The following is a 21,113-nucleotide window of genomic DNA, read 5'->3' as shown; positions in this document are numbered from 1 at the left end:
ATTGAAGAATCAGGCAAACCAATGTAAAGGGCATTGCAATAATCTAGACCAGAAAATATCAATGACTACAGAACTGTATGGAAATCTTGTAGAAATAACAAGGGACGTAAGCGTTTCAGTAAATGAAGATTGAAAAAAGATTTTTTGATGACTATTGAAATGTGTTTTGTCATGGATAAATCTGAGTTTATGATCACACCTAAACTGGTGACATGATTTTGAATTGGAATGGAAGTACCGTTAAACATTAGATGAGAGGGAGGACCAATTGTGGAACAGGTTATGGATGATAAATAGAGTAATTCAGTTTTTGAAGGATTCAATTTTAATCTATTATGAGAAAGCCAAGAACTGTAGATAAATATAATGCTATAGTTGACAAAATGTCAGACCATGAATTATTGTAAGGGACGATAAATTGAATGTTATCTACATAAATGCGGAACTGCAAATTTATGGGGTATCCGATCTTCATGAATGGAAAATGTATCTGGGATGTGTATAAAATGTATACAAGTCACTCACAAGAAAGCGATCTCTACCTAGTTCTAGCACTCCTATAACACAGAAGCTGTACATCTCAGCTCCCACATGTCACTGCAGAAAGACATTGACCTCATAGTATGATTGTTCATGTCCCTGGCTGCTCTGTAGTATGTCCTCCATAGACACATGTGGGATGGCACATCCCACAGCTTCCATTGAACCCGTGTACCCCTGTGATGGTGAAGACAAACTGTGGTTGACATTGTGGCTGTCACAGCAGAAGCGCTGCAGCTAGGATACCGATATGGGCACCATTAGCTGAGAGCCAACAGAGCACTAACAGGGCACACCTGACCTGGGAGTCCCTGCACTGTGTACCAGAAAGGTTTTAGGTAGACAAGTGATATTTCAACAGATCCAAGAAAAAGGATTTGAACTGCCATTTGTTTTAATTTGACAAGTTGAAAGTCTGTAGTGCTCAGTCACACACAGACCTTTGTATGGATACATATCATTAGCAGACCTCTGCAGCATGGAGAGAAAAACCTGGGCCCTGGCAAAATGGCTTATTGACCTAACTATGCAAGCTACTTGTCATGTAACTGATGCAGTCACATCCCTGAGATGCACCCATGTCATGTCCATTTGCTTTAATCACATAGCTAGAGAGGGATGATAGAAAGAAGATCGCTCTTACCTATGAGCCAACCGACAGCGTACAGGCTGTCTTCAAATTGTTCAAACAGGCCAGATTACCTAAGTATAAAGGAATTGTGCTCAGCTCCCAGATACTTGGCAACTATTTCGAGGATGTGCAGTCAAGCATCACAGACCTCTTGCACATTGATGGAGGGGAAGAGCTTTCTGGTGCAGTAGATCTCCTCCCTGCTACAGGGTGGGATGATGGCTATGTGAGTGCAGTCAACAGCTCTCACAATATTTGGAAATGGCATACAAATCTCTCTTCAGCAAGTTCTGCCTTTCATGAGGGAATCTTATATAACAATTAATGCAGCTACAAACAGCTGTTATGACCTGGCCAAGATATTTTTTGCACTATGTTTGAGACAGTCCCCTGTTGATCCTGGCTGTTGTTTGGAATGAGCCAGATGCCATAGAATGCAGGGCGCATAATAGTTTGGTGAGGCTTGATATAGTGCAGGCCCTTTTTGAGACCAGATCCAGATCTCCTCTGAATTCTGGATATAGTTCCATGATAGCCTGAGAGCTGAGGCAATACCTCATAACCAGGTGGCCTTGTGGATTCTCCATCAATGCAATGCAGGGATGAAAGATGCACTCTCTGTACGGCTTGCATGCTCTCCTGCATGGAAAACCCTACCATAGACCAGGCCACTCCATCGGCAGGCCTTGAAGCTCTGGCTCCAGTGCGGGTACTTTCCTAGGAGGCGTTTAAACCTCCCTTGTTGTAGTTGTTGTTGTTGAGCAGCCTGAAGCAGCCAGTATCCCACTACTAATACACTTTCTCCTAAAATTATAGTTTTAAGAAGATAAGGCAGGTAACAAAAGATGTTTTTATTGGCCCACCAGGGCTATGCAGATGCATCCAAGAAAAGGCCTCTTTATTGCACATGACATTATCTGTGATCCACAATAATGGCAGTTATCACACTCAAAACTTTTTTCCACCCTAGCCCAAATCAAAAAGGTATTATATCCCACATTAAATCCAACATTATGTGAAAATTTTCCACAAAATGTGGTACATGTATCTCATTTGCATATTTTTCCTGGTTTTGCATACTCATTATCTTATTTAAATACTAACATGTGACACGATAAATATCATGCTTCGATCATGCATTAGATCCCATTTAATGAGTGATGAGGACTTAACACGGATTGATGAATGACCCTACAAAAGAGGAGTTTTGGAGATTGGAAGGTTTTTGTACAATTGGAGCTGAACCAGTTCCTAAGGAAGGGAGAACTCTGTATTTGGAAGGGCTGAGTTATCTCTCTTTTTTGTCTTTGCTTATGATCATCAGCTAGGGTGAAGAAGGTGAGGATTTTTGAGATTTTTAGACACTTCGGAAGAAGCCTTTTCAAGCTATTTGTTAGGAAGGGTAATGCTTTTTGAGCAAGGAGTTTGTCACTTTTTGCCCAGCCTTTGCATGCTGGATTTACAAGGAAGGCTACCCTACTGTCCAAGGGGAAGGGATCATGGAAGTGGATGCTGGTGCAGGGGCAAGAAAAACATCTAGGAGGAGTGTCATGGACATATAGACAATGGTTTTACTAACTTTGCTTTTTTTGATGCTGTTTCTCATTTTTTCTATTCTGGCATGTATTTTAATTTTCAAACTCAAGTAAAATTTTTGTTTACCACTATTGCTGGACTCTGTGATTTGTTTTCCTCATTGGACACTAGGACTGTGATCAGGGAGTGTAAGTTTAATTTTTTTTTTGGTCTCCTTTTCCTTCATGGAGGTCATCCCTGCCCAGTGAAGACACAAGTGAATTGAGACTTAATGCCAGGATCACACCAAAAGCCCAGGAGGTTATGCCTCCTCCACCAGATGGACTCCGGCCCTGTAGCTCCTTGATTTCAGTCAGGAATCCAACTGGGGTTGCTGCTACTTATATATTAGTGAGAAGCAACCAACAATGCAGCCCACATGGGGGAACTGTAATCCACTTGGTATGCTTTATCTCTGCCTACACAGGTGGTATAGCAGTGTTCTCCCACTTACATAGCACTGTGTGTATGTCATCATCAAGAGCATTAGTATACAATGAGGACCTCCAGCTTGCTCTGTGTCCAGGAACCTTCATTTTCAGTTTTTATTTCATTTTCTCAAGAATTTCTCAAGAAAATTATATTTACCTGGAAAAATGACAAGCCTTTTTTTTCCCTCTGACTTCTCCTGTTTTTGTTGTAATAAACACTGATAAATTCCTGAGGAAAAATAAAACAAAACAAAACTGAAGATGAAGGTCCCTAGGCAATATAGGCAACTGCCTAGGGCAGCCAGTTTTGAAGGTGCCAAATATCCAGTCTGAAAAAGAGCCTGATTCAACTTGCCTGATGGCAATGTACTGGCACAGCTTTCAATGAGGCACCACAGTGACAATCTATTTAACGGTAGCAATATCTTAAATACGGCCCTGTCTGTGTCCTTTGACGAAGAGAAGGGTTCATAATGGCTATTAGGATATAGTCTAGGATAGGAGCTTACCGAAAAGGTAGGGGCAGAGTGTGAGGGACGTTACGCTGCTACTGCCTATGTTGTACCCGCTTCATAGTGTGTGCGTTTTTGTTGGAAGACAGCTTGTGCTGTACCTGTTCTGTGGTGTGTTTGTGTAAAGGGAGCCTGCACTGCTGCTGTCCCTCTTCTGTGTAGCACTTCAATTTTCACTGCATCAATCTCTTTCTTTCCAGCAGCACCAAAGTGAATGAAAGCAATGAAAGGCAAATGAAAAAGCAAAACTTCTTTAAAACTGGACCTCAAAGAGCAGTCCTCTCTACCTTTTTTTGTTCTATGATACCTACTTCTCTGCATTCTGGGCTCAGGGTCTGCATCGCTTCCCCTGTTCGTTCATGTGGTTCTGCTTCTCATGCCTCGCGCACTTCATGCCTCTTCTGCTCCTTCCACTTCTTTACTCATTAAATGGAAACTCTGATTCTGTCAAATTCTCTTTTACCAGGGAAACCTTTCAAAGCCCTCATGTGGAGATAAGAGCCCAGTGCAGAGACTCCACTACTATTCTGTGAGCAGGCCTGTCTGCTCATGCAGGGAGCGACAGAATAGGGTTAGATGTGCTTTTACAATTAGATTTTGTTTAATGCCCCAAATGACCTCTTCTAAAAGCCTCAGGGGGGCTGTGTTTGTTTTATGCCACTAATCCACATCCATTATTTATTTATTTATTTATTTTTTTAAGAGGTCAGAATTCAGAAGGCCTTTTTCATGCAAGCAATGGTTTGTTTCTTTCCCAGCATTTTAAAAATAACAGATAGCTCAGAAACATTATTTGTTTGCTAAATGGATATTAGAACTTTTGCCTGCTAATTGGTTGACTAATTGCTAAACTGTGTACGAGTTCACAGTTAAGGATGTTTACTGGCTCCATGTCATGAGGAACAGTTTCATTCAGTCCCAGCTTTATTGCAATGCACTCATGGATTTGTAGTTTAGTTATTTTGATTCATTATCTGCTTTATTTTTTAAATAAGAAATTCACTCGTCAGGTCACATCATGTTAGAATGGCAGCATTCAATTAGTAGTTCAAATTTTCATAGGGAAATCAATAGAAAAATCAGAAATATACATACAACAATGCATACAATAAGTTAAAACTGGATTTGCTTGTTCCTTATGGTATGGCAATCCTGCTTCCAAGGAAGCACATGGTGACTCTTCTACACTTAAAATTAATCTTTGCGAATGGATGTCTCTTTTAATATTTTTAATAGGGGGGAATGAAGAAAGGTGGATCTATATTCAGGCAACAATCAACAAGGACTGAATTACATAGTCTGAATAAACAGATAAGCATGGGTGTAGCTTGCTTATTGTGGTGGTTAATACCCCTAACTAAATTAAGCTATTTCACTTAGATGCAGTTCCAACACTGCTCTCTACATTAATGGCGGGGGTGGAAGGGAAATAGAATAAAAAAAGGTTACTAAGAGCCAAGAGAAACAGATAAGTATGTGAGAGAAAAAAAAAAAGGTGCAAAAACTTGCTGGGCAGACTGGATGGGCCGTTTGGTCTTCTTCTGCCGTCATTTCTATGTATCTATTAACATGTCTGTAACCTTTACCATGTTTGTAAACCGTTATGATCGCTTTATAATGAAGCTGAATGACGGTATATAAAACCTGATAAATAAATAAATTGCCTTGGAAGTTTATGGATGAAAGCTGGGATGTCCATGTGCATTTGAGTGGAGCACTTGGACATGACATTTCTGTTTTCTCACCTTTGCCTGCTCATGCCCTGCCCTGTTGTCACTTAACCTCCTTGCAATGAAACGTAAGACATAAGCTCTGCATCAGGTGCTGTATATGCTGAAGATATACAGGCATATATTAATGACTATGCTATATAATAAGAGGCCAATTTTCAAAAGCCATTTACCTGTATGAGTATTTAGATGGGTAAAAAGGCTCTTTGAAACCTGCCCACCTGCAAGTGCACATACATGTGCTCTACAACATGTTTTCTTTTACCTGTATTCAGCAGATTAGGGCAGGGATTGCTAAAACACATGCAGTTTTGTATTTTCAAAACTACACATACTGTTTTAGTTGGAAACATTTACGACAGAATATATAGGTGCAAGTCTTTGTAGGTATGTTTTCCTTGGGCAGTTTTCAAAGTGAAAATGTGTGTAATTTCATTCTGAAAATTGGTGCAGAGATTACAGCTAAAAAGTTCCCAAGTACTTTGCAGTAATATAACTTGCCCCCACGACCCTGACATGGGTCCTCAAGGACTGACCCAGTGAAAGGTTTACTCCCTTAGAGCAGAGATACTCTCCGTACCACCAGTGGATCCATTAGAAACATCTACTTATAGTGGAGTATCAGAACCACCACCACAGCGATTTTTCTATGTAGCCCCAGGGCAGGAAAACCCTTAAATTGTCCACAAAAGCTCACATCTCAAGATTAGACGTTCTTTGCACAGTTCTTACCAGAATGTCAGGAATGTCAGGAAGTATTTCTTCACGGAGAGGGTGGTGGATGCCTGGAATGCCCTTCCGGAGGAAGTGGTGAAGACCAGAACTGTGAAGGACTTCAAAGGGGCGTGGGATAAACACTGTGGATCCATAAAGTCAAGAGGCCGCCAATGAAGAGTGGGTGACTCGCCAGAATGATGGCTACTGCCTGGAGACAATACCCTTATTCAATAAACATACACATGGTTACTGTGACTCCAACATCACTCTAAGCTTCAACAGCAAGAGGAAATGTGGAAAAAAGGATTTGCACTCACAAAGACGGGAGTAGCTGGCTTGTTACGGCGGTTACTACCCCAAACCAAATATCCAAATTACCACCTCCATCTTCCTCTATTCCTGATGCCTTTCAACTAGCTTGATCACTCCATTCTTATACTTCACTTTCAATGCATATCCAGCATAGTTCTCTGCTTCAACAGCAGGGGAAAAGAAAAATTGTTACTTCACACATCCAGCAGAGCTCTCTGCTTAAACGGCAGGGGAGAAGAAAAAAGGGTTCGCGCTCACAAAGCGGGGAGTAGCTGGCTTGTTACGGCGGTTACTACCCCAAACCAAATGTGCCTGATACTTCACTTTCGATGCATATCCAGCATAGCTCTCTGCTTCAACGGCAGGGGAGAAGAAAAAAACTGATACCTCACGCATATCCAGCATAGCTCCCTGCTTCAACGGCAGGGGAGAAGATAAACAACCAATAAGGGCTGTATAACATAATCTGGGTAAAAACAAATAAGCATGGGTGTAGCTTGCTTATTGCGGCGGTTACTACCCCTACTACCTCTAACTAATCAAGCTAGACATTTCACTTGGATGCAGCTCCATCACCGCTCTCTACATTAATGGCGGGGGTGGAAGGGAATTAGAACCAAGAGCTAAGAGAAACAGATAAGTATGAGAGAAGAAATGAGGGAAGCTTGCTGGGCAGACTGGATGGGCCATTTGGTCTTCTTCTGCCGTCATTTCTATGTTTCTATGTAATTGCATACCATGCTGAGTGTCCAGGATCCCCTACGGGAGGAAGCTTAACTTCAAGGCCCTTTTGTGTTGTTTTCTCCCCAGTCTCTATGCTCACACCCTGTAAACAGCACTGATGAGTTCCCAACATAGGCATGCTGGGGACTGTGTGGGTTCCAACTCAATATTATTAATAGGTTGCATAAGTGCCCTGATGCTTTCTTTAGAAACTCAAAGGTAAAAATAGTTCAACTGATCACCACAAGCTGAACTTTAATAAATTTGTGACATTTTTCCTCCAACAACCAGTTCTCCAATTGCTTCAGTCACTTCCTTAGGTAAATTAACCCCTTGCTTCTTTTCAATTCTCCCAGTAACTCTTCAGATCGTCCCATGGAAATGGGAAGGAAAATGTAGCCTTCCCATGATATCTCAAATTACTTCCAGAAATCATAACGAAGTCCCAGTTATCACACCTTTTCTACTGTTTTTTATTCTTCATTTTGTGGCACCTGATGAGCCCCTTAGCACATTAGTTGTCCCTGTGCTTCTCCCTGAGTTTTAATAAAAGTCTTACATACCTCAACTTCTTCTCCTTAGAAATGGCTGCGAGCCCATTCTCCCTTGATGACACCTTTTCCTCTTTCTCTGTCCTTTCAAAGAGAAAAGCACCACTCCTCCAACCGGCATTAGCTGAAACCTTCGGCCCTGGGATACTCTCTAAACACACAAGACAAAATACTTTAAAAAAGGATCCACCAAGAGGCAGGAAGGATGGAAAACATTTTCTCCTCTGACAACTAAACAGCAAAACATGGACAAAATCTACAAGGATTAGACTCTGTCTCCTTTCTAGTCCCAAATCTCTGTGTAGAGAGACCTCAGAGGCCTGACCCAAAAAGTAATAATTGGAACAGCATAATGCATGCCACCCTCCAACTGAAAATTCAACAGAATTATTCGCATTCTAAGATAGTGGCAGGGGTTTATAAAGGCTCTGAGCATACCATCTGCTTGAAGGGGTGTGTGAGAGAGAGACACAAAGGTAGCCTGTGTGAGGGTGTGTGCAAGAGAGAGCGACCCTGTACTATGGTTTGCGTGTGTATGAGAGAGAGGGGGACCCTGTATGAGGGGGTGTGTATGTGCAATAGAGAGAGGGAGCCTGTGTGTGAGAGAGTGAGAAGGTCAGAGGGAGCCTATGTGAGGAGCAGTAATGAGAGAGGTATCAAACTCTGGGAGTGGAGATAGAGTGGAAGGGTTTGAGCCTGGAGAGGGAGGGGAAAGATACTGGCAGGTGGAGGAGTTGGGACCTGAGAGGGCAAAGTGGCCAGGGGAGTAGGGAGAGTGAGTGGAAGGGACACTCTTACAGTAAACTTCTAAGGAAACTCTGCTCAAAATATTTAAAATTCTGCATTTTTAAGTAATAGTTTTTTTCTGTATTATATTTTAAATTAATTATTTAAAGACTGTCATGTATATTGAGTTATTTTGACAATATAAACTATGCAGAATTTTAACTTTTTCTGGGTAGAATTTTAAATTTCAGTGTGCAGAATTCCCCCAGGAGTACAAAATGAACTCTGTGACCCTGAACTGTGTTTTGCTGTCATTTTGTGTTACAGGTGTTAAGCTATTATCCTCCCACTAGGATGACCTAAAAATGCTGTGGGTTGATCATCCTTTGGATTAAAAATTTTGAGTTGTGAAGTTGCCATTTGAAAAAAATAAAAACCACAAAAATAAAATAGCAAAATGTATTTTAAAAATATAGTGTCCCTGGATTTATTTAACTGCAACTGCCAAGTAAAGTCATCTTTTCCTTTGTAGGCTGGGTGCCAGCAGCCCATCAAGTGTGTTATAAATCTTTTGTTACAGGAAGAGACCTCAGAAGGAGGGGGACCATCTAAAGAAGGTACCAATTACTAATTCAGTGAAACCTCTCCTATCTCGCCAGTGAGCGGTGAGTCAAGTCTAGAGGAGTCATCTGTCCTCCTCCCAGAGAAGCTTGGTTGGCCTCCCCTAACCATAAAGGCATTCCATGTTTTAACCAGATTGTCTGATAAATGATCTGACTAACTCTGAATGGTGAAGTTAGTCAGCTAACGTATCCTTCTCCTGCTGAGGAGATTAAGGGGGGGAAGGTTGGGGAAAGGCTGAGGAGGCAATACAAACGTACAGTACTGGCCACAGGCGCCAGTTCCGTGGGTGCTGTTGTTGCTTGAGAACCTCCAATCTCAGATCTATCTCCCGCCTCACATCTTCAGTCTCTCCTTTCCGCTGATGCAGGTCTGGCAGACTGAAAAGGCGGATCTGAGATTGGGGGTGCTCAAGCACCCATGGAGCTGGCACCAATGGCAATAGCTAAAGAAACAGAAGGGCAGGCAGGGGAGAAAGCACACGCAGTAGCCAGAGATACCCTGGGGTGGAAAAGAGCAGGAAAATGAAACAAAAAAAAAAAAAAAGTCCAACACCTATCAAAAGCCAGGATACCACTGCCAGGAGAATTGTTTCTTACCACCTTTAATGCTTTTCTTGGCATTGTATAAAGAATAAAACAGGGAGGTTAATAATAGAAAATTAGCCACATCTCCTGCCTCAGGCACATTTGTACCTGGATGGTAATATTTTTCTGATCTCACCTTGAACTTTCAGGACTTTATCAAAGTAAGAATGGTTCTCTGGGGCCCAGGCATTATTTGTGGGTGTCTTGAGCTGCAATACTAGAAAATATAATGGCATATTTATCCTCAGTCATGTTTTCCTGCTTTATTTAAAAAAAAAAAAAATAAAAAATATATATATATATATATATGTCTCTGGGTTATGAAAATCATGATCTCCAATAGCAAATGCAAACCCCACTTTTGATGCAAATATTCCCCTGCCAGGGGATACAGTCTGTAATAAGGAGAACCCAGAATATCAAGCTATTCACCCAGGCAAAATTACCTAGCTGAACATATGCTCCAGCTTCCACAGGTTCCTGAGCGCAGGAAGAGGGTGGAGTACAGCAGTGTTTCCCAGTCATCTCTGGAAGGCACACCTAACCAGTCAGGTTTTCATGATGTCCATAAGGAATGTACATGAGAGAGATTTGTACACACTGGGTCTCCAATCTCATGCTTATTCATCGTGGTGATCCTGAAAATCCAACTAGATAAGTGCCTCCAGGAGAGGACTAAGAAACACTGGGGTAAAGATTTCATGTTTTACAGCACATTTTTCACCTCACAAATTTCAGGAGGATACTTTTTACCTATGGCCAATGTACTTTTCCTTTTTAAAATTTAGTACAGAGTCTGCTAGTAAAAAGTACATATAGACTTTACAGCTGCGTAGACTATTTAAAACTGTTCTCCATGGAAATAAATAAAAACACAATACAACTAGGGACATAACTAAAGCTTCTATTTTTGGGTGTTTATTTTCCAGTTATTTTAGGGTGTAGCACATTTGGGCCTGCTGCAGCAGCAGGAATAATACAGGAACACTAGATTTGACTAGTCCAGTTCTGGTGCAAGTATTTATTTGCAGTGCTTGATACTTACAGAAACAAAATAATGGCTCACCTTGCATCAGGTACAATTGTCAGGTAAAGATACTCAGAACAAATCTACCAGGAGGTCCAACAGCTCCCTGGGGCCTCTTCAAGCTGACTTTCAGCACATCCCCCAGTGCATCTGCCAGGGTTCTGATGGTAGGGTGAAGGGAACTACCTTTCTCCCAGAATCCCTTGCGGCATTCTGCTTTAAGGAGGACTGGCTTAGAAACCTGACCCAGGCTCTTTAAGGTAGAATGAGGGAGTTGTCAGTACACTGTCACATAGGGGTCCTGTGAAAGTACACAAAATAAGTATTTATTGATATGTTCATGGAGCAGGCACTGGAAACCTTTTCTGGTTAAATTAAATATATACATATCTGCAGCTGAAGAGTCATCAGCACAGAAAAGGCACAAAGGCAGGCAAAGGGAGGTGTGAGAAGGTTCTAGGGATGTGGTGCTTTTTGAGCTCTTACTATTGGAGACTTCTGATAAGCCCCACTTTTGAGCAAACTACTGGATCATGGGTGGGTCTTATTCTTAAGATCATAATACCTGTGCATTTTGCAGCCCACCTCCAGTAAAAATGTTAAAAGATGCTCTCAGGAGTCTTTCTGAATTCAAAGATAAATTCTTCTGACTGCCGCAAACTAGATGGTCAAGAAACAAGGGGTAAAGCCAGAAATCCACTAAGTTCTGTGGTGCTACAACAGAAAAAGAAAATGAGAGCTTTAGATGAACCTTGAGGTCTTTATCTAGAATCACAGGGGTAGGCAAATCCAATCCAGGAATGCCCCAGACAGATCTGGTTTCAGGATATATCCACAATGAATATGCATGAGGTACATGTACATGCATTGCCACCACTGTAATCAGGCCTATTTGTGGTCCTCCAGGATTGGTTTTGCCTACCCCTCTGCCATTCCATTCTATGTTTCTAGGTTTATATTGCAATGGATAGCTATTAAGTGATAGGATGTCCAATCTAGGATGGATCATCTTGACCTAATATTAAACTACCCATGTGCAAAAAGCACCCATCAAGGACCTATAAACTGAGCAGATATTTATCCAAAGTCACATAGGAGTCACATCAGTGACCTGAAGTTATTTCTTCAAAATGACTTTCATCAGCAGAAACATATTTTAACCCAGTATCTAATGGAGAATGCTCATGTTTTTTTTTTCTCTAAATCTAATTTTAGCTACCTAATCCCTCATGTAGTTGTAAAATCATATTTTAATGTTGAAATTAATAACAAAACTGCAGCATCAAACTCCTGTCTCTTCTATAAGGAATAAATCTATCACCCTGCTGGCATTGCTGGTTTGATTTACTCTATTTAATAAACAATGTAGTAAAACCATGATATCATCTGGTGCTGTGCAACAGTTTGCATGCATGTCAACCTTTCCGAGCTCCTAGGAAGGACGTTCGGTAGGTAAAGCAAGAGATGGTTATTGATTCCTGATTTTATCTTCTGCTCCTTTGGTCAGCTAAGGGCTAGGGAAGGGATGCTGCAGAAGCAGTGTACACAGTCTCCTGGGGGGTGGGGAAGAGCAGGGAGGAAAGAATCCAGACCATCACATAATGGCAACAGCAAGTGGCCAGAACCAAAGTGAAACACAGCCTGCGATTCCTGTGAGACCATCAGATTTAAACATAAGCTACCAATGCTAAGGATTAGGGTCTCAAATTATGAGGGATTCTGAGTTTCCAGTGCCATGATTATGCACATAAGACAATGTTTTATGTGAAAACTTTCCTGTTAGAAAATAGCCCGTGGCTCTGCGTGCATGAAAGTACGCTTGCAAGCCGGTCACACACTTACTTTTACAAAAATTGGGGAGAGGCATTCTTTCTGGGGGGCAGAGTTCATTTTAAAATATGTGTGTGTGTAAATTTGCCCATGCAATTTATGCTTTCTGAAGAGAAGGTGTAACTTTGCATAAGTTAAATTATGTGCGTAGCGAGCCAATTACCCATCAATTTTCAAAGGGAACTTATGTGTATAAATTAGCTTTGAAAATTCGGAGTAAACTGTGCATAAAAGATCCGCACAAACCTTACCCCAACACACACAGTTGTAAAATTACTCTCTCTAAAAAAACAGCAAAAATATTACATTTTAAGTGTTTCATTGTTTTAATAATGCTGTGGGGGCCTCTTAAACTAGACAACCTGTCCTGAAAATCTGGAGCCAGTTGGCACCTATCCGAAGCATGTTTTAATCTGGTCCTGCTGTCGGAGTTACAGTTTGTAGTTCTCAGTTGAGGATTATCACTGTACTGACTGGGCAAAATGTAATGGGGTCTAAGAACGGGGAAAAATCTTTGAATGGCTGAGGATGAAGGCATATGCCCCACTGCCCAACGGAGGCTGGCTCTGACTGAGCTGGAAGCCCTAAAGAGCAGGAGCAAACTGCTGGGCCGAAAAAAAAGATGTTAAGTGATATTTTAATTTTCTGTGGAAATATATTGGAATGAGGAAATTTTTGTTCGAGGGGAGGTTCTTTGTAATATTTATAACTAAAAACCCCTGAAATTCGATCCAAGATAGTTGCATGTCCATAAACACTCTCCGAAGTAATTTTCTTTTCTCATCTCTGAAGACTTGCTGTTTGCAAGGGGGAAGAAGAAGAGGAAGTTCCAATCTTACTCTACATTTATCGCGTTAGTATAGAAAGCTTCAGGCCTGATAGATGGCTCTGAGGTCACTATCTTTGTGGTGGCAGTAGCTCTATCTCAACAGGAAGTCTATTTCAGTAGAAGCATCTTTGAGTTTCGCTAACCCGATGTCGGCAACTAGGGAGATATCTCCAATACTACCAGCGATTTCGGCATCCATTGCAATTATCCCATCCTGGAGTGAGGGAACTCCCTTACTCCAGGAGCACAGATCCCCACTGCAAATTCCATTCTGAGACTTCAGGCTCTTATTGCCATCTTGGGCTCCAAAACACTTTTAGCACTTGGTGAACTGGATGACACAATAATGGTAGAAATTCTTGAGGATTGATTTAACAAGGACATTTCCTCAGTGAAGGCTGAGGAGAACGTGGGGCTTAAGGCAGAGTTGGCCAGTCACGGCCCAGCCTGCCCTAAAATAGGGGCAGGCAACAGAAGCCATGCAGCCAGCCCGAGAAGGGAGGAAGTACCACAGGGGTGCTGACTGCAACTGTTTCCCAGGGAGCTGTGTTGTCCACCAAAGATCCTTACTATTTTCTCAACAGGTTAGACCTTCAAGTTCCATTCCTACAACTATTACCTTCACTGATGTTTGGAAAGCAATTACAAATCTTGATATGGCTGTTAACTAAGTTAATATTTCTTTTACTGTTTCTTCTGTATACGAACCTTTCTTCTTGTGAATAAAATGTTCCCACGATAGTGGTGTTTCATTAAAGAAAAGCAAGTTATAAATTGCAAACTGAAGAATATAGAGAACTCCCTAAAATCCAGAAATCTTTGTTTTATAATTTTCCTCTTAAAAATATTTTGCCTGTTGATTTATTTAAAAGATAACTTCAACAACGTCAGTGTCCTCCTGTCATGGGTTTAGGGTGAGGGAGCATCCAGAATTTGCAGGAATAGAAAGGGTATCTTGAGAAACTGGTGGGAATAGCTACCATGTTCGCATCTCATTCCATTTTATTATGACAGGAGTTGAATAGTGAATACTAGCATATGTAGGACTCCACTGGGATACCTACTAAGGGCTTAGTACTTAAGTCAGTGTAGTTTAGAGTTGAAAACCAAAGAAAACCTACTAGATGCTGCTGTACTAATTTATTATCCATCAACAAGTAGGCATGAATCGGCCATAATGGATAGGTAATGCCATCCAATGGTGGCAACATGGAACCAACAATCAAAGCTCAGTAAAAGCATCACTGCACATGCTCAGGAATTCCCGTGCATGAACACTACCTCATGAGCCCCTCAATCTTTCTCTGTTTGAGCTACTGGATGGATATATTCCCAGTCTATCTTGTTTTTGTCCTTGTAATTTTTGGACCTTAAAACTTTTGATTCAAGTTCACATCTTACAAACTCTTCTTTTGCAATTACCTTTGCAGCTTCTCAACAGAACTTTTAAGTTCTACCCCCCAAAAAAGGAAAAGAATAAATGGAGATAGCAAAGGTAATATTGACTGTATTGACTGGATAAATGTCACATTTCAGTAGTATTTGAGGATTGATTCAACAAGGAAATACCTTGTGGAGGTTGAGGAGGACATGGAGCGTTAGGCAGTGGGCAAGTTACTATGTTCAGTGCTGCTAATATGGGTAGGCAAGCTGGAGAGATAGCAGAGAAAGGAAGCAAGAAGGACAAGCTGCATGCCACCTGATTCTTTCAGTATCTTGTTCCCACCCTCAGACATTCTAGGGAGGTAAATTTTCTAGATGAAAAAAATGACTGATTCATGGAGCAGATGGTCAAAGAACTGATGAGAGGAGGAGCTATCTTAGACCCAATCCTTAGTTGAATGCAGGATTTGGTGCAAGAGGCAATGTGGCAATAGTGATAATTAACACCATTTCCACCATTTCCAATTCCATCTCTAGCATAAGATTCAGGTGACTGTACATCCTGTTCTAGGCCTTCTAGGAATTGTTCCAGGCTACCTCCACCCTGGTCTTTCCTTCCAGGAGCAATCATTTCCAAGCCATATCATTAAAGTCTGTGGAAAAGGTTCCATGTGTTCTCAACCTTTTGAAGGACTCCTTGGTGAAATCGCTGTCGGTAGGCTTCTAGGGTGAGCCCCGCGCTGTCTAAGATGGCTGCTTTGACTTCTTGATATGTGGCTCTCCCTTCTGGATTGGCAGTTGGAAGGCCTCTTGACTACTCTCAGTGAATAAATTACCTAGATAGGTCATCCAACTATCATCTGGCCAGCCTGCCAATGAAACGGTCTGTTCACAATTCTTCAGGAAACAATTGGGTCTTCTCTCAGGGCCATCTTAAGTACAACTGGCAACAATGAAAGTGCTACCTGTCAGCACTGTGTTTTGCTGCATAATTTGTTCTCACAATGTCAATTTGGGTTTGCAGTGTTTTGCAGTTAATGCTGCCCTGTAGCAAGGACCTGGATTATTTGCTTCATCTTCCCTGCTTTCCAAGTAGTCTCCAAACTGAGTATCTCTCTGGGGGAAGGAGAAGGGGAAAAATAATAATAAAAAAAAAACTTGCTGGTCTATGACTGTACAGGCTCTTGCTTGGAATCTGTGAATGCTGGGAGAAGTGCTGCAGGGGGTTGGGAGGCAGGAAATTCTGGAAAAAAAAATAGTGCCTGGGCTCAGGGAATGTAGAGTAGGGAAATGATCCAAGCCTGTGGAAAAAGTGGAATTACAAATTGAAAGGTGAGCTGAGCCTGCCAATCAAGGTTAGCCTAACATGTTGATGAGAGGTGGGAATCAGTGAAGGGATGGTTGAACCAAGCCTGCAGAAGAGGGTAGCTGGCTAAGGAGGGGTGAGGAGAAACTTATTGGGGAGTGGAGGGATGGGAAGAGGAACCAGGAGGGCAACAGAAAAGGCAGGTCAATGGGAAATTGAGAGCAGAGCAGGCTAAGGGGATATAGCTCCTCCAATATAAAATCCAAAGTGATCCCATGCAGGAGGGGGAGTAACAAGAATGCAAATGGAGTAACAAGGGGAGAGGGAAAAGAGGAAAAGAAGGGGTGAGGAGGAAAAGGAGATAAATAGAATGAGAGAAAACAGGATTGAGAGAGTGGTGGTAACAGGTGATGGTGGAGGAAGACACTGGTGTGGATGGGCTATTGGGGGAGGAATGGAGAAGAAGGGAAGAGATTAGCGGGGATGAGCTGGGGTTGAGTAGAAGAATGACTGACAGGACATTAAGTCTTTCCTAGTTTTGTTTTGGCCTGGCCCCATGAGTCTTCCACATGTCCACACATTACCTCTTCTCTGGAAATTTAAATACAGGCTGGTCAGTCACACTCACACCCCAATGTGTCCTGTTTTGTTTTTTTTTCTTTTTGCTAGGGCTGCTGTGATTTGTGTTGCGTTCAGCACCCCCAATCATTTTCAAAAGTTGACTCCTGTGTTACAGGGAATTAGTTTTCTGTTATGGATGTAACCAGAAGAAAATGTTTGTTTTGCTGTATCATTACAAATCCACAAGTACCTCAGTAAACTCTTTTAATTTTCAGAATAACCCCAAACTAGGTGTCTGTGTGGTTTGTTTCTGAAGGGTAAGAAGAAGCTCAAAACTTGAAGGGCCCTGAAGCAAGCCTTCCCCCTATTGGACAAACCTGGAGTCCTATGGATTACATGATGGCTCTGTAACATCCTGATGAACTTTTTTTGTCCAGATGGGTTACATTGTGTTTACAGAATCTGTGGTATACTGAAAACAGCTCTCTAAATGCACAGACAAAAATCGGAGCCCACAAACAGAGAGTGACTTCAAAATTATTAGAAAAGCTAATACCTACCTACAATACCTTGACAGAAAGCACCATCCTCAGCATAAAGCATTTAGCAAGGAACAACATAAAGCTACATTAATTCAGTCATTCTCTCCAAATGAGAGAGGTTGCAAATGGGATATATATAGACAATGAAGCAGCCAAAGTAACTCCAGTGTAGATTTTACAGACAAGTTCTTGCGGAAAGGAATTACTTTTTTTTTAAATTTATTTTATTGAAAATAAGCTTTATTGATAAAAAATTTCAATTTTACAGTAGCCATCATTAACGCAGCATCAGATGCATTGCAATAAAAATGATCAATTATGTAATTGCTATAATTAACAAGTTGCAAAAAGCAGTAACATAATGCAACATAACATTCAGTATCACAGTAGCAGGTATATTACAGTTAAAGAAAATCAATTACATATCTGTTGTTGTGTGATGATTAATACAAAGCATTTACATATTGTAAATTAGCATATAAGAATTGTAATGTAAATGGTGCAGGCCACCACAAACCTACTGAAACCTCCTGGCTGGTATCTGTATGTGTAGGGGTGGGGGGAAGTTGTATCCACCTAGTATTCCTAGGGCCTTAATTGTTTCTAATTAAACTTAGCATTAGTCAAAAGTTGTTACATGGCTAAATTCATGTTTATATACAGAAAAATGTAGTATGATTATTGTCCTCTTTAATGCAGGTAAAGGTATGTGCATTGTTTCACAGTGTATGTAATTTTACCTGAAGGAAAAAGTGGACAGGTTTAGGCCAGGAAGGGGAATAATGTTCATATCATTGAACATACAGTGCTTTCCAGCATGTACTTTGCATCTATTTCAATGCAGGTTCAAAGTATACAGGTACTTTGAACCTGCAGCTTGTGCACTGGCTTTCATTTTCTCACTGATGAGTTTTCCTTTGAAAATGAGCCCTGCAGTTGTACTCCTGGGACTGTCAGCCCCATAGTCATTTCAAAATTACCCTCTGGAGCCTGAGGCACTTCATGGCAAAGATTTCCTTGATGCAGCAGAGGAGCCTCCAAGCATCTTGGGAACAGTGTGTACAGTACTGACAGGTGATTCACATACTGTAGGATGCAGTCTCTGAATTCTCTATGCATTGCCTATAATAGGTCTCGTGTGGAAGGGCACTCCCAGAACAAGTGAAGAATTGTCTTTTCTGCTGTGCAACCCCTGTATCTTCAGTGCCTGTAACTTCAGAGGCCCTTCACGGCAGGAGTGATATGGAGGTAAAGTACTAGACTTCATAGAACAAGACCTTGTCCATATTGTGAGACACTTTCCACCTACCTTTCTCTGCTGATCAAGAGAACCTGATAATCTGAAAGCATAATATATAGACAAAGATAATTTCACCCCAAGCATAGCAAAACAAATATGTTAATTTATCATACGCTGGACTATTTTTACTTGACATATGGCTTAAGTCCAAATAGAGGTTTAAAAAAGGTTTACACAAGTTCCTGGAAGAAAAGTCCATAAATCATTATTAAGGTGGACTTGGAGAAATCTACTGCTTATCACTGGGATAAGCAGCATGGAATCTATCAACCTTTTGGGATCCTGCCAGGTACTTGTGATCTGGATTGGCTACTGTTGGACTGTATGAAAACACAGTAGATACTTCTTCTTGTAATCTAGATATAACCAATGCAGAAGAAGGCAAAAACTACTCTTAAAATTAACTCTCACATCACAGCATCAGACAGCCGGTGTTAAAAAATTCAAGAACCAGTCTCTTGCCGCACATTGGGCTGCAAACAGTCTTAAAGAGATAGCACCATCAATTTCATTCATTTGCTGGTTCAATACTGTATGCACTTGCTATATTCCCCACCTCCCGATCTTCAACATACTTAACTTATGCTGTTTCATGAAAAAATTCCAAACCATCATTTTCAAAAATACTCGAACATTGTGTTATCTGTTCTCAGCTATCAATAAGCCACGTCACCTCACAACATGACCCAACATTCACTCACCTGCCTCAGGGGTCATCATATCTTACAACACATAATGTCTCATTCATTGGTGTCTTGATGTCGTTTTTTACTTTTTCTGCATTGGTTATATCTTGGCTACTGTTGTAACCTGGATACCGGGCTCGATGGATCTTTGATCTGACCCAGTATGGCAAATCAAATGTTCTTATGTTTCTATTTTCTTACGTAAGTGGCATCTAGGATTATAATCATAGGTCATAGGATCCCTAGTAGTACAAAATGTTTTTCAAACTTCTTTTTTTTGTAATTGCACATAAAAATACAATAATGGCACTTATAATCTTGAAAAAAAGCACTTACCTGTTGAGAATTAGCTGATATCAAAAGCAGGATGTCAAGGGTCTGTGGAAATAGGGCTTGGTAATCAGTGTTGGGTCAGGCCCAACACTACAACTTGGTGCTGAGACCAGGCTTCAGCGTTGGACCTCAGCAATATACCAGGCTATGGTACTGGGCTTGGCCTGGGTCTAAGCCTTAGCGCCAGGCCTGGGCTAGTTTTTGACCTGGGACAGCTCAGCTAGGGCTTCTAGAGGTTCTTTTTTTTTTTTTTTTTTTGCTGTTCATTTTTTTTGTTTTACATTTTTTTGTGTGTGTTTTGTTTTCTAGATTAATAGTATTATTTGGGTTTGGCAAATGAACCAAACCCAAAAATTATATGTATATATATATATATATATATATATATATATATATACATATATATAATGGATTAAATACAAATGAAAAATTAAAAACCCTAAATGAAAAGATAAACGAAACAGAAAATTTTGGGCCTGCACATCCTTAGCACATGCTGTCACTGGCCTGCAGAAAACTATGCATGTTCAAAGAGGGCATTTCGAGAGTTTTCCTGGGTGGGATTTAGAAGTGCATATATTTATGTACTTTATAAATAGAGTATATCAAACACATGCACATGCTTTTTTATACCTGCTAATCACAGATATTAAATCCGACTGCTTTTTTTATCTGCAGTTTTTAAGTGGGGGTTCTGTAGCAGGTGGTTGAGTTTTAAGTGAACTGAGGAAAGTCTGGTTCAACAGGTTAAGGTTTTGGAGAACTGGTGCTTGGAAGTACACACACAAGTATTTTCACAAGTAACATATGTACATACATCAGCCAACTTTAGAAAATACCTGCCTCCTTGCAAAAAACAAGGGTAACTATGTGCACATGTTACAATTATTTGTGTATAGTACATGTGCATACTTTTATAAAATATTTGCAAAATCTATACATATACTGCATTTCAAATTTGTGCACATACTGACACATGCAAATGTACTTTCAGTGTAGAGATAACCTTTACTACATGCACCCTATGGTCACCTATTCATACGTATACAGACAATTTCACTTTAATGTATTTCAGATAAATGCACATTTGAATTTGAACATTTGTCAGTGGCTGAGTTTTTAAAATGGATATATCCTTTTATTGATGGATAATATGCACGAGTCATATTAATACAAAATGAATATCCCTCACATCATATTACGCAATGCATGTCTAACATATTTATTTTCCTTACATGGCAACTTTATTATACGGCAAGACAAGCATAAATCTAAGAAGGATCTTGAGAAAAGAAAGGACTGGCAAGAAAATATTTGTTATTCATAAGAGACTTGTGTATGACTTTCCATCTCTCCGACTACAACCAAATTTGAGTGAAAGATGAAACAAATTATAGACCTAAGCAGAGTAGCTGAAAGCCTCGAAAATCAAGGCTTTAGTGTCTAAAGGTAGGCTTTTGCTGGTCCTTTGTTATGCTTTTCAACATATAGAATTATGTAAAAGGGCTCTGTATCCATCTATCTGTCCAGCTCTTCATCTGTCTTTTTGTAGGCTCAATAACTCTCAAAACAAAAGATGAAAACTCACTTATGCACGAAGAAAATTTGAGTACCCAAAGGAATTCAAAAACCAGAAACATCGGTTCAGTATTGTCAGAGC

Source organism: Rhinatrema bivittatum, chromosome 12 (assembly GCF_901001135.1).
Source record: "Rhinatrema bivittatum chromosome 12, aRhiBiv1.1, whole genome shotgun sequence".
Classification (NCBI taxonomy): domain Eukaryota; kingdom Metazoa; phylum Chordata; class Amphibia; order Gymnophiona; family Rhinatrematidae; genus Rhinatrema; species Rhinatrema bivittatum.
This window is presented reverse-complemented; position numbering follows the sequence as displayed.